We start from the raw sequence: 9399 nt of genomic DNA on the forward strand, positions 1-9399 counted from the left end.
CTCAGGTGCACTGAGGTGAGCACTGCTGTCCTTACCGTGATCCCCCATGGAGCCATGCTCCAGAGATGGGCAGCAGTGAGCCTGCAGATGCCTTCCCAAGGTGACAGAGCTCGCCCTCCCTCCCGTCTGCAGTCAGGGGATGGGAAGGCAATCATTGCTGTCCTCAGCTTCATCCTCTCCAGTGCAGCCAAGCACAGTATAGACAGTGAGTCTCTGTGAAGTGAGCTGCAGCAGCTGGGACTGCCCAAAGGCAGGGGAAGCCCTCAGGGTGGCACCGTGAGCCAGACCTGGTGGGATGTTGCTGACAGTTCCCAGCCCTGCCTTCTTCCCACCCAGAGGGAGGGCAGGCTGCCTGCTGTGCTGTCCTCCATCACCTCCCTTCTGTGCCATCAATCTCTGGGGGCTCCTCAGGTGCTTTGGTGAGGTTTGGCAGCTGCAGGTCTGGTGTGAGCAGGGGGATTCTTCTCATCTCTCATGAGCAGAGCATGCCAGCCAGTTGTGCTGTTTTACATGTGACTGACCCACAAAACTGCAGGAAACTGAGGACTTGTAACAGGTGCAAGACAGGTTCAAAAGGAGCTTGTGAAAAAACCTCTGTCTTTCTCAGTCCAAAGGGACAGCAGAGCTCACATCTGCTCACAATAATCCTCTGGAGAGCGGAGCAATGTTTGTATGGAAAGATGACTGGGGGTAAAATCAGAGGAAATGGAGAAGTTACATTTGTATCCTAACAGGAGCTATAACGGGACAGAAATTTTAGGGTAAAATACAGGTGCTGTTCCCAGGATGGAACTGTGTTGGCATGCTCCACAATGATTCCCCATACAACCATAAGCACCTGCTAAGGGGGGTGGAGTGGAATGGAGACACCACGATCAGGCTGTGTCAAAACCTTTGTAGGGGCAGCAACTTGATGGTACTTTGAAGCTGATTAACTGCATAGCAGGGGCTGTTTGGCATATGCAGGAACACTTTCCAACCTAGTGTCTGAAGACCAATTCAGAGGAGGCACCTCTAAGTCCAAAGCCAGCCAGATCTTATGTTCTTAGCACCATTCATTTAGAAGAAATCCTGTGACATTTGCAAATTTAAGAGGTGACACCCCCATTCAGGTGGTGGCTCCTGGATGCAAACGATAGCTCTTTTCAACAGCAGGGAAATCTGCACGCCCTATTGTCTCATGGTCACTTCACTTGAGAGTCCCAAGACCCAAATCCAGCTGGAGTCCTAGTTCCCAGAAAATTTCTGCTATAAGAAATCCTGCAAAGCTTGCAATTCTAGTGGAAATCCCACAGGAAACACAAGGCTGCAGGCTCCAAATGGGATCTCTTTTCCACAAAAAGGAAAACTCAGCAAGCCCTTCTGGCAAGACCAGTTCACAGGAAACCCTCAACTCTCAAGGGGCAGGCAGATCTGACTCCACAGAAGCTTTAATCTGAGAAAAATCATGTGATGTTGCTACTTTTAAAAGGCAAAATGGCACATTTGGACCATGGCTGATGCTTCAGAGAGATTCTTTTACACAGCAAATAAAGATTTCCATTCCAATATCTGTAGGTCACTTTGGAGACAGCCCCTGAAATCCAAGAACAAGAAGAGCCATAGTTCCCGGCAGCTGTCATCTGGGAGGAATCCTATGACATTCGTGATTCAGGAAACCGAACCCAAAATTTCAACAGCTGACACGCAGACGCAAAAGGCTGCTGTTTTCTTAAGAAATACATCAAACCTAACATTTGGAAGAAGTTCAGAATACACACCCAGGACTGCCATGCCCCCCAAAGTGCTACCTCCTGGCAGATTGTCTCCATGGTAAACTCTGTCACACTAGAAATGTTACGAAGCAGAATCCAAACTATGGCACAAGCACCTGTAAGGAAAAGGTACCTCTGTTCAAGAGGTAGAATAACTTCCACCCTAATGTTTCAGAGTAAGTTGACATGAGGGCCTAAGGGAGGCCAAGGCCCCCTACAGCTCTACTTCCTAGAACGGCTGGTGTCAGAGGAATATTGCGATGTTTGCAGTTTTACAACGGGAAGGAAAACGCGCTGGGTCGGGGGGCGGCAGCACCGCTCTCTGTGCACAAGGCGGCAGCAGTACCGCCGAGCTCAGCCCGGGGCTGCCACACGGTTAGGGGACCGGCAGAGAACGGAGGCCAAAGGTGCCCGAGAGCCCTTTCTATTCCCTTCAGCCCCTGCAGCTGCTCTTATGGTTTCAGGGCACGGCTCGGTCCATTCCTAGATAAAAACCTTACGGCAATGTTTTCAAAACTACTACCCATCTCTTGTCACTTTCCTACATTCCTGTAAATAAACGAGTGGAAACAGAGAGGGTTTCTTCCCAAATGAATTTAGAGACAAATTCCCATTCTTTTCAAAGACCTATAAAAATGAAAAACTTGACAGGTTTTAGCATTCTACACCCACCCCTCCCTAGGAAATTTCTGGCAGCTTTGGCCCCCTATGGGGAAGGGCAACTCAGCTTGACTCCCCCCTCGTTCGCCACCCACCTGCTCCTCCACCGCAGTGCGGCTCGTTCTCCTAGGGACCTTGGGGTGCCCCAAATGGCATCAGAGCCCCGAGTCTTCACCCCCTTTTCCTCACCCCCTAAAGAAGGCACAGAACGAGTCCAACTGCCCTGGACGGCAGCGCAGCCCTTCCTTCAAGCCCCTTCCACACGTACATCCCCCCAGAAAGGGATTCTGCTGCAACAAGAAAGGGGGGGCAGCCCCCAGAAGGGTTGAGGTTCCTCCCCAGCCGCGCTGTCACGGCCCAGGGGCAGAGAGAGGCCGTGGCACAGACGGCGGGCACCGCACGGCACGGCACGGCACAGAGCGGGGGCCTCTCTCAGCGTGATGTGCGGGGGCCTCTCTCAGCGTGATGTCGGGAAAGCCGCGGGTCCGGCGGCGTCGGGCGGGGTGTCTGACCGGCACGGGGGGATCCGCCGAGAGCCTCCGGCCCCGTGCGGGGACTCCTGCAGGGGCCGAGGGGTGCCGAGCTCCGGCCCTCGGGGCTTTATTCTCCGGCACCCCGAGCCCCGCGGCTGCGGGAGAACGAAGGAAAGGGGGGACGGGGAGAGAGGAGCGATAGCAGGGGATGAGAAAGGGCAGGCGGGGAGGTCGGGCTGTGGAGGAAAGCGGGAGGGGAAGGGAAAGCTCGCGAGGAGGGTAGAGGGAGGGTGGACAGAGGAGGGAGAACAGAAGGGAGTAGCTGGATAGGGACAGGACAGGAAGGAGCCGGGTGTGTGGGGGGAGAGGGAAACGGGGGAAAGGGAGCGAGAGAAGGCGAATACGGGGAGGAGGAAGGAGGGGGAGACAGAGGGACAGGCGGGGAAGCCTCACACAGCCCCGGCTGCACCCCGAGCCCGCCCCGGCCTGCCCGGGACGGGGCGCTGGGCGGAGCTCGGCTCGGTTCGGTGACACTCGGCTGTTCCGCTATTTTTCGAGCAGACCAGACGGTTTGAACCTTTTCCGGGTTAAGTAAAGGTGGCCCGCCCACCTCTTTGTTTTGTCAAGTCAAGCCAGGTTGTGGGCTACACTCTCAGTTCAACCACCGAAAGAGCGAGGATTTGCCAAGATGGCCGCTGACATGGCTACTGTCGCCTGCGTTCGGCTGGATTCGTCTCTTCGGGGGAGCTCGGCTCCCTTCGGCCGAACTCGGAGCCGCTCGCTCCGTTCGGCTCAGCTTGGCTCGGCTCCCTAGAGAAACCTGAACCTAAAGCTGAAGTTATACTTGTGTTTCCACAAAATATGAACCGCACGAGATTCTCACTCCCTGTGTCAAACCTTATTTCAAACACACCAAAAACCCCGAGATAAATAGTTCCACAACCAATACAAAATGTATAAGTAACACTAACACCACACATCCAAATACAGTGTTTATCCGTCACCAATCCTGAAAATGCATTTTCTACATACCTTGTTAGTATACCTCTTCAGAACTAACCTTATCCCTCACAAACTTTAAATCGTAAATCAAAACAACCCTATACATAACATAAACTCTTAAAATACAATTTATCTGTTCTTACCCAAATTACAGTTAAACTACAAAAATTAAAATTACTCACATAATTACAAATAAATATTGGTATAATATTTAGTTACAAAAAAAAATCCACAAAAAAGCCCACAAAACCACAAAGAAGTTATCTAAAAATACCAAAACTACAATTTAAAACAATTAAGCCTAATAAGACCCAACATAACAATAATACGTAAAAAAAAACCCAAAAACCAAAACAAACCAAAACCCAATCACTCAAACACAAATTTCCTTCTCAATATCAATTCCCGAGAGTGACGAACTGGGTCCGTTGGCCCATTGGTGAGGGGGTCCTGGTGCAATACCAGTGAACAAGAACGGGGGCTAAGAGCTGCCCCAGAAATCGAGACGTGAGCAATACCAACCGCTTCCATCCACCGGTGACTGCTCACCTTGCCCTTGACTGCCAATATCCTTCCCTAAAACTTAAACCTCACGTTAAAGTTCTTGCCCTCTTCTCTGCCTTGCTGCTACGGAGCAGAGGAAGCCAGACCTGAAGGAAGTTTGAGAGCCTCTCTGCTCATTATTAATCTGCAAAGCACTGGAATTCCAGTTGGAAGGTGATGTCATAGCAAATGCTCATACTCAGCTGGAAGGAGTCACTGAGTATTGTTTTCAGTAACCTTAATCAGGAAACTGCTTACTCTTTGTCTGGTACACGGGCAGAATTTCTCAATGAATATTTAGCAGCGGCATTTTGCTTTAATTCCCTGTATTTTGTTTCCATTTAATTCCCTAAATTCTTTAGCTACCGGTACTTTTCTGAATGGTTGGAAGATCACAATCTTAAACTGACAACAGAAAAAGTTCAGGAGTTCCCTTGCTCAGGTTTTTTTCTTCTTTTTTTCTGCTTCCTGTTCTGATCTGGTATCTGGGTTTTTTTAATACGTATTTAAAGGAGTACAATTATTAGTGCTTGGGAAGATTTGTGAAGTGCTACTTCTCCATCTTGCTGGTCATGTCACAGAATCACCCAGAAAAATCCAGTCTGTAGCTGTACCAAATTCCAGGTATTGGTACAAATAATAAACAAAGTTAATGAAACACTTTCCCTTAGGGAAGATTTCCCATGTTTTTTAAATCTGTGTGAATAGATAGAAAAATGGTCAGATCAAGTGTATATCAATTTAAATCCAAAACAGCATCACTTTAAACTGTCAAAAACTTCTGGGTTTTGATGATGGTGCTACTGCTTTTTAGACTAAAAATATTGACAATACTGATCTTAAAACTGTTAGACATGTTTCAAATATTTTAATAAATGCTGGAGATTAAATAAGGTGTTTACCCTCAGTTTAAACACAGAAACGGAAAAGGAGATTTTTTTCTCCTCAATTCAAACCCTTTTCCCCACAAAACCTCAGTTTTCTGGGGTTAGTGGGATAGACTGGGAAGATGAAAGGAAAAAGAACTTTGGTGCCCCCACGCTGCCCCACCTGCCCAGGTGGGCTAGGGTAGGTGTGTTCCCCTCCCTCCTCTCCTGCCCCTCGGCACAGCGCCTGCCCCCGCACACCTCTGGGCAGTGCCGCAGCCCCTGGGAGCTGCTCTCACCACACTCTGAGAGACTCCCTGGAGTCCCCCCTTGCAGCTCTTGGCAGCAGGTGCACCCAGGTGTCACACACACCCCCAGCAGCATCTGCCCCCTGCTCTCCCCACTGGCCACACCTGAGGCTGCTGCACCTCAGGAGGTGGAGATGCCCTGTGTGAGGGGGTGCAGCCAAAGGTGAGGGGCAGGCCCAAAGGGCTCCCCAGGATGTAGATGCACGAACAAAGCTTCATAGAATGGAGAAGGCCCAACAGTTTTTGTATTTTACACACACACTCATGATAAAAGTAATATTTTTTAATAGTTAAAATATCAGTGAAAGTTACTGGCTAGTTACAGCAGTGAGCTTCATACAGCATCCCACCTTTATGGATTTATCAGAAGAAGCAGTTTCAGGTTCTTTCATCTCCTCCAAACACTGGGAAAACTCATTTTTAACCAAATGGCTTGGCAATTTTCTCATTTGAATAAAAGCACTGGCAATGACCAACAAGTGTAAAGGAAAGCAGAATATCTCGGAGACATGATGGAATGGCTCCTGTGACTGGAGTGCTGAAATGGAAGGGCTTAGGCTTTTTAGGAAAGACAAGCTAGGAAGATGAGGAGAGGATGCAGCCCTCTAGAGATATGGAACTCTGCCTGGGGAAGTACGAGGAGCCAGCTGAGAGCTTGTGGGTGAAGATTAAGGGGAGGGCAGGGACAGGGATATTAAAGATAACAGGAAGGGCTTCTATAGATACGTTGCAAACAAGAGTTGGGGTAATGTGGGCCCCCTCCAGAAGGAAACAGACCTGACTACCCTGCACAAAGAGAAGACTGCTGTTCACAAGGACTTCTGTGCCTCAGTGCTCAATGGCAAGTGCTCCAGCCATGCTGCCAAGTTGAGAAAGGCAAATGCAGGGACTGGGAGAATGAAGACCCTGAGGCCACTGAGAGGATCAGATTTGAGACCATCTAAGGAACCCGAATGTACTCAAGTCCATGGGACCTGAAGAGATACATCCCCAGGCCCAGAGGGAACTAGCAGAAGTTGCTAAGCCATTATCCATAATTTTTTGAAAAATTGTGGCAATTAGGTGAAGTCCCTGATGACTGGAAAAAGGGACCCCCATTTTTAGAAAGGGGAAAGCAGAAGACCTGGGGAACCACTTCTACCCAGAGCAATGGTGACAGTGCTGCACAGCCCCATGGAGCTGCTTCTCCTATCTGGCTCTACAAGATCCTCCGCTTCCATCACCCTCCTCCTCACTGGTTCCAGAAGACAGCTGCTGCCCAGCTCTGGAGATTGATGGACATTTCCCAGACATTTCATGAGCAAAGGAGTGGTGAGGATGTGTTGTGATGGTGTGGGACCTGAGCAGGACATACACAACACGGATTAATAAAGGCTGGAGAACATGCTGAGTTGGGCAGGAAGAGTTCAATTTCTTCCAGTGGGCCTGTGGTTTGGATTTGTGCCGAAGAGACTGTTGATAGCCCCGGGATGTTTCAGATTTGTGCTGAAGAGACTGCTGATAGCCCCAGGATGTTTCAGATTTGTGCCAAAGAGACTGCTGATAGCCCCGGGTTGTTTCAGATTTGTGCTGAAGAGACTGCTGATAGCCCCGGGATGTTTCAATAAGTGCTGAGCATCAGGGCCTTTGGTGCTCCTCGCAGCATCCTGCCAGCAAATAGGCTGGTGTTGCACAAGGAGTTAGTTGGGAGGAGATAAACTCTTCAGAAGGGCTCAGCAAGGAAAGAGAAGCAGTGGGGTAGCCCTGTATATGAGGGCATGTTGAAATTGACGGTGGTGATGAAAAAGTCGAGGGTTGATGGGTAAGAATCAGGGAAAGAGCAGATACTTAAGTGGGAATCTTCTCAGACACTGGGAAGGCTGGTAGGCAGATTGGTAGTTCCCAAGGCCCTTCATTATTCTACCCTTAAAGCAGGGTGCAATGAAATTTCCTGGATTGTCCACAGCTTTCCTTCTATGACAAAATGACTTGCTTGGTGGGAGATAAAAATGCTGGGGATGATGTTTACCTGGGCTTTTATTAAGCCTTTGACACCATTCCCCAAAGCATTCTTGTGGAGAAACTGGCTGCCCATGGCTTGGACAGGTCCACTGTTTACTGTAAAAAAGGGTCTGGATGGCCAGACCCAGAGAATGGTAGGGGACAGTTTAATTCTGCTGCTATCCAGTCACCAGTGGGGCTCCCCTGGGCAGCACTGAGATCAGTCATGTTTCTATCAATGGAGGAGGGAACCCTCAGCTAATTTGTAAAGAATCTGCCAGAGGACAGGAAGACTCCACAGAGAGAATCTGTAGAAGCCCAGGGATTGCACTGTCCCAGGCAGTTCCTGAAAATCCCTTCACCCCTGCCCCTCCCTCACTACTCATTCTTACTACACCCTTTTTCTCAGCTGGGTCCAGCACCGCCTCCACCACCGGGGCTTCAAGCGGATGTTGAGGCACCGGCGGCGCCGACCATGGCGTGTCTGCCAGGCTTCCACGTATCTCTGAAGGCGGGCGTGAAGCTGCTCCAGGAACCTTCCAGCAGCAGTGCTGGTGCTGTATTCCAGCTCCACTGAGCTGCTGCTCCTGCTGCTGCAGCTGCTGCAGCTGCTTTCCCATACAATGGGATTCATGATCACCACTAGTCTAGGGAGCAACCTGGCAATCGCCACAGATCTTCTGCGTTGCAGCATGATGGAGCTGCTGCTACTGCATCGTCTTATGTCCTTAGGTTTTTTCTCTTCTGTCACCTTGTACAAGTCTGGCTTTACCAACTCCACTCCAAGGCACTCGGGACGCTCTCTGGCCCCCAGCAGCTTTGGCGCAACATTCAGATCAGCGTGGACCACCATGCCGCTGCCCCGGCCCCATCGCCACTGGGACAGCTGTGCCTCCAGCTCCTTGCGGTGCTCCTCAAAGAGCGCCTGCGAGTCCTGGCAGCTCCGGATGAACCTTGGGAAACGCCTCCTGCAGCTCATGGAACCGTGTGGGGAGCTGCCGCGGGGCAGCCCCGTCTGTGCTGATCTCTGTGCCCTGCCCACGGTGCTCTGCCCCTCCAGCCGGTCTCTGGCTGCGCTTGGCTGCTTTGAGCTCTGACGGATCCTCTGCAAGAACCAAGGGTGGGTGAGACAAGGGCAGCTCCCCAGAGCGCTCCACACTGTCCTGCCACGCATGGCACACCAACACACCCCAATCCCAGACCCCAAACCCACGCCCCAAACCCACACCCCAATCCCAGACCCCAAACCCACGCCCCAAACCCACACCCCAATCCCAGACCCCAAACCCACATCCCAAACCCACACCCCAAACCCAGCCCACACAGCAGATCAGAGGCCACCTACCCACAGACACTTGTCCCGTAGCATGACAAAAAACAGGATGAGCTGCAGCAGCACCATCGTGATTGCCACCAGCTCACCCATGGTGAAGATGTTGAGGAACCCCATGGCACCGTCTCTGGCAATCCAGGTCACCAGCACAGGCTGGTGAAGAGGCTCCCCAGAGACCTGCAGGATCCCAGTGAGGGGAGTGCAACCCTGCTGGGGTGGCAGAGGCTGAGGCTGTTGTCTGCCAGGACACTGCCAGACTGTGGTGCTCAGCACTGTCTGCTCCTGTGGGGCCCCTTTTATAGCCTGGCAGAGTCCCCTGTGTGACATCATGGGGCAGCCAGAGCCCTCTTTGTGACAGTGTGGGGCAGTCAGAGCTCTTTGTGTGTCATCCCGGGGCAGTCAGAACTCCCTTCTGGATACCCAGAAGCCCAGAGGAGGCCAGTGGAGAGCCCTTGCTGCCATGCATTCCACATTGCTCTG

This window comes from Fringilla coelebs, assembly GCF_963513975.1.
Source record: "Fringilla coelebs genome assembly, chromosome: 2".
Classification (NCBI taxonomy): domain Eukaryota; kingdom Metazoa; phylum Chordata; class Aves; order Passeriformes; family Fringillidae; genus Fringilla; species Fringilla coelebs.